The following is a 6,000-nucleotide window of genomic DNA, read 5'->3' on the forward strand; positions in this document are numbered from 1 at the left end:
TGTGGGATGATTACAAGGGGATGATGAAGGGGGGATGTGTGGGATGATAAGGGGATGATGAAGGGGGGATGTGCGGGATGATAAGGGGATGATGAAGGGGGGATGTGTGGGATGATAAGGGGATGATGAAGGGGGGATGTGTGGGATGATGACAAGGGGATGATGAAGGGGGGATGTGTGGGATGATAAGGGGATGATGAAGGGGGGATGTGTGGGATGATGACAAGGGGATGATGATGAGGATGTTAATGACGGGTCTGGATGATTACATGGGGGGATGAGGTATTTCCCACCCTAGGCTTATACTCGAGTCAATAACTTTTCCTGGGATTTTGGGTTGAAATTAGGGGTCTCGGCTTATACTCGGGTCGGCTTATACTCGAGTATATACGGTATTTATTTTTGAAAGTCAAGAGTCTTTATGTGTAATGTGTAAAACAGTCCCCTAAACCCTCCCAAAATATTAAAGTTTGGCCCTAAGTTTTGGGGAGGTATTGCTTCCTCCAATGCAAACTACTGTTTTTGGAATTTTTGGTTCTATTCTGGAGGAGTCACTTTGTAATTTCATCCTCCTCTTGCAGTCTACTTGTTGAAAAATTAATATTCAGGTCAAGAAATAAAAAGTATTGTTCGTGACAGGAAATATCTTCCAGGCTTAGTTTTTGTTATTGGGATCTTTTTGACCCACGGTCACCACATATGACAGGTTTCTGAATCAAACCCTTAATCATTTCACTGCTTCTTATAAACATTTTGAGTCTCCTCGGGGTGAGTCAGACAGTTAGTCAATGCCAATAACGTTACTTGTCTGCGTCTTATGTTTATGGCGGTTAAGTTATGGTGAAGTTTGCATACTTAGCGTTCCACATTTAGAAAAAGGTCAATACTGAGCCTCAACGGATCTTATTATCTTTGGAAATTTGACTTTGTTATATTAGATTTGTAGGAGGATGTGTGTAAATAGGCAGAATGTTACTGGCACAGAGTATCTCCAGAGACTGGTAAAAGTCTGGGACTCAAGGTGGACTTCTCAAATTCCTACACCTATGTCGGCATAGGTGTAGGAACAGATAATGGGCATTCTTTACAAGTACAGTGGTCCCTCAACATACGATGGTAATCCGTTCCAAATCCGACCATCTTTTGTTGAAACCGTGCAATGTAAAGTATAGGACAGTGGTCTACAACCTGCGGACCTCCAGATGTTGCTAAACTACAACACCCAGCATGCCCGGACAGCCAACGGCAACATCTGTAGGTCCGCAGGTTGAAGACCACTGGTATTGGAGGTTGTACTCACGTGTCCCCGCCGCTCCGGACCGTCACCGCTCGTCACCGCTGCCCTGGATGTCGCCCTCCATCAAGGCCTCTGCTTCCCCGGCACCCTCACTCTCCGCCGCCGCCATCACGTTGTTACGCACACCACTCCTATTGGATGACGGGACGGCATTCGCAGCGACGTGATGACTACGATGGAGAGCGCCGACGATGCAGAGGATCCCGAAGAGGATGCATCGGAGCCCCGAGGACAGGTAAGTGATCGTCAGCGGACCACACGGGGCATCGTCAATGGCTATCCGGTGGCAGCTGAAGCAGTCTGCGCTGCCGGATAGCAGTTTATGCGATGGCCCCGACATACAAAAGCATCGTATGTTGATGCTGCCTTCAACATGCGATGGCCTCTGAGAGGCCATCGTAGGTTGAAATGAGCGTATGTTGAAATGATCCTATGTCGGGGCCATCGTAGGTCGGGGGGGGGGGGGGTCACTGTACAGGGAACCTAAATCCCAGATTCGTTCACACCAGCTTGTTCATGGGCAAGAGTAGAGTTGAGCGAACTTTTAAAAAGTTCAACTCGCTGGTTTTGCTGACATTTTCTAAAATTGTCGGTTCGACACGAATCGGCAATAAAATAAGCCCCTAAACACATTTATAACGCTGCCTTAAAGCTCTAACGCCATGTATAACACTGCTAGGAATGTATTCAAGTATTTTCACAGTGTTGTTAAGGCTCAGTGATGGCAACATGTGGTAAGCCATGGTAACTAACAACTTCTTCAATGCACTTGCATATTTTTTAGGCTTATTCACACTGAAATAAAGCAGCATCAAGTATCCCTGGTTGTTGGCAGATGCCTACCGGTGCTAAAATGCACACAGAGATATGGGAAGCCAGATTTGCTTTTTCCAAGCATTCCTAAAATTATCCCTTTTTGGGAGTAGCAGCAACTTTTTAGTCTGCCAGACCAAGAAGATGGCATGGATTTTTCCAGATGTTAGAAAAATTATCCCTTTTTTGGGAGTAGTAACAGAATTGGCAGACTGGCATTAGCCAGTGTACAGCAGGAGTTGGCGGCGGCATTAGCCATTATACAGCAAGATGTGGTGGACTGCCATTAGCCAGCGTACAGCAGGAGGTGGCGGACTGATGTTACTAGTAGTAGTCAACGTATAGAAGGGGTGGTGGACACAACAGGTGTCCTTTATTAACTGCCAATCCCTCCGCTGAAAGTCCCGCTGGCTGGAAAAAACATCAGTTTGCTGAATTAGGAAGTCTGTCACTGCATTGCGCTGTAGGGGAAGAAGATGGCATATATTTTGTCAAGGGTTCCAAAAATTTCCCCTTTTTATGAGTAGCAACAGATTTTTAGTCTGTAAAGGGAAGAAAATGGCATGAATATTGTCAAGGGTTCCAAAAATGTCTCCTTTTTGGGAGTAGCAACATATTTTTAGGCGAAAATAATCAATAGAAATATCCCTTTTTTGGAGATCATGAGTGGTGTATGTGTAGGGCTAGTTAAAACTACTAGCTGCAAGTGTGATTGGGTTTACCTGTGGTATCCAGCATACAGCAGGAGGAGGCAGACTGGTAAGAGTGTAGTAGCCTATGGACAGGAATAGGTAAAAAAAAAATCTTTTTATTTTTTGGCCAAGCAGCCCAGGCCTGGCTGTAGGTTGCAGCAGTAGCAAGGGTGATGGCAGAATAGTGGTCTTGTATTAGCCTGTGGCCTGGATGGAAGTAGTTAAAGAGTGGAAAACTTTTTTTTTTAAATGAACTGGTGCCAGAAAGTTAAACAGATTTGTAAATTACTTCTATTTACTTCTAATCCTTTCATTACTTATTAGCAGGTGTTTGCTACAGAGGAAATTCTATTATTTTTTTAATTTCTTTTTTGTCCTGTCCACAGTGCTCTCTGCTGACACCTCTGTCCAGGAACTGTCCAGAGCAGGATAGGTTTGCTATCGGGATTTTCACCTGCTCTGGAAGATTCCTGATACAGGCATCAGGTGTCAGCAGAGAGCACTGTGGACAAGAAATTCAAAAAGAAAATAATTTTCTCTGTAGCATACAGCTGCTAATAAGTACGGGAAGGGTAAAGATTGCTTAATAGAAGTAATTTACAAATCTGTTTAACTTACTGACACCAGTTGATTTAAAAAAAAATGACTTCCACCGGAGTGCCCCTTTAAATTCTGCATAGCAGGCCTTGCTTTGCATCCGACAACTGCATGGAGTGGCCCACCCTCAGCATCACATAATTGTGCACAGCGAGGACTCTTGTTAATTCAACTGGTGCCAGAAAGTTAAACAGATTTGTAAATTATTTTTATTAAAAAATCCCAATCCTTCTAGTACTTTTCAGATGCTGAGGGTGGGCCCCTCCATGCAGTTGTCGGATGCAAAGCAAGGCCTGCTGTGCAGAATTTAAAGGGGCACTCCGGTGGAAAACATTTTTTTTTTAATCAACTGGTGCCAGTAAGTTTAACAGATTTGTAAATTGTACAATACACAGGAAGTTCTTTTCTTTTTGAATTTAATTTCTGCCTGACCACAAGCACTCTTTGCTGACAACTCTGTCCATGTCAGGAACTGCCTAGAGTAGGAGCAAATCCCCATAGCAAACCTCTCTTGCACTAAACAGTTCCTGACATGGACAGAGGTGTCAGCAGAGAGCACTTGTGGTCAGGCAGAAAGGAAATTCAAAAAGAAAAGAACTTCCTGTGTATTATACAGCAGCTGAGAAGTACTGGAAGGATTGTAATTTCTTTATAGAAATAATTTACAAATCTGTTTAACTTTCTGGCACCAGTTGATATAAAAGAAAATGTTTTCCAGTCGAGTGCCCCTTTAACTCTACCAGCAACAGCAGGTGGTTCAAAACTTAATTTGATAAATGTTTTGCCAGCCAGATGGCCCAGGCCTGGCTGGAAGTCGTCAAATTCTGCATAGCACAGATTGTGCTGCACACCGACAACTGCATGGAGTGGCCCACACTCAGCACCATATGATTCTGCACAGTGTGGATTCTCGTAGCGACTAGCCAGTGGACAGCAGGCAGTGTGAGATAGTGTTAGCTGTAGCCACCAGACAGCAGGTATTGGTGGACTAGGTATATTTCTAGTAAGGCTTTCTAGCTAATGTCTCTTCATGTGCCGATGCCTAATTCCTAAAGTCGGACTCTGCTCGTGCCTTACTTTCTCTCTGTAGATGCTGCACTATGCCTGGTTTTCTGCATGTGGTAACATAGTAAAGAATTTCCACTTGGCAAGATACCGTAAAGAGTTAGGTACATCACCTTCTGTCTGTGCCCCTGTTCTAGAACTTTTTTTCGCAAGCCGCACCAGTGTTACTATCACTTTCTCCTGAGCTGCTCAGACCAACAGGCCTGCTGATATCATCCTCATTAAAATCCTCTTCATAATCATCGTCACTCCTCTCAGTAAGAACTTCTGATGTGTGATTGTGGCCTCCTTGTTCCCTTCAACACATCCACCATGATGCCTTACAGTATCCCCACCCCACCGCCTCAGCAATGCCCTCCAAAGGCTACCCATAACACAAATCCTTCTTGTGGCTTGTGTTATCCATCTGTGTAGCTGTGGGGGGGGGGGGCGGGGGGATGGGGGTTCGACAGACAGAGAAGAGGAAACAGAGCATCTAGGACTATCAATCCCTTTACCAGACATATTTTTGGGGTATTATTAATGAGTTTGATGAAAGCAGGAAGATATACAGTAAAATCTCCCTTAGTGGACACTCCTAATGGTGGACAGTTTTTAATTCCCCAGAAGAGTCCCATAAGACTTAATGTATCAGCACCCTCTGAATAGGGTACACTCCCAATAGCAGATGCGGACACACCTGACATTCCCAATAGGGGACAGTAGGGGACAAAACACTCCAATTAGGGGACAAAACACTCCCAATAGGGGACAACCAAGCTCATGTGCCGGTGCATTGCCGTAGAATGAGATTTGCCATAGAATGAGATGGTCCGCCTCCATCACATCCTATATGCTCACTCTTGTCACGTGACATATTTAAACGTCACGCATCGATGCGCACAGCAGTGTCAGTTTGGCTATCACAGGGAGAGGATCTCCTCTCCCTGTGATAGCTGAAGCTGCACGGAGCTCTCATGGCCTCTGTGGCCCGACAGAAGTTCACACATGTACGCAGCTCATACGGCTGGCTCATATACATTTACTGTTGATCCACAGCGCTATCGTGATCCCGATGCCCGATGCCGCTGTCATCAGTGTGCGTCCCCGCGAGCGCCCCACGCCCGCAGTTCTACTCCCCGTCCCGTTAACGCTCAGGGAGCGGGGAACAGAAAGTACAGCATCGGGCGCAGGTTAAGTTATTTGCGTAGTGCTGCGCATGCGCAGTACTACTTTACCTGCGCCCGATGCTCTTTCTGTTCCCCGCTCCCTGAGCGTTAACGGGACGGGGAGTAGAGCTGCAGGGGACGGGGAGTAGAGCTGCGGGCGTGGTGCGCTCGCGGGGACGCACACTGATGACAGCGGCATCGGGCATAGGAATCCCCATAGCGCTGTGGATCGCTCCCTGAGCGTTAACAGGGGACGGGGAGTACAGCTGCGGAGGACGGGGAGTACAGCTGCGGGGGATGGGGAGTAGAGCTGCGGAGGACGGGGAGTAGAGCTGCGGGCGTGGGGCGCTCGCGGGGACGCACACTGATGACAGCGCCATCGGGCATC

The sequence above is a fragment of the Hyla sarda genome, chromosome 12, assembly GCF_029499605.1.
Source record: "Hyla sarda isolate aHylSar1 chromosome 12, aHylSar1.hap1, whole genome shotgun sequence".
NCBI lineage: Eukaryota > Metazoa > Chordata > Amphibia > Anura > Hylidae > Hyla > Hyla sarda.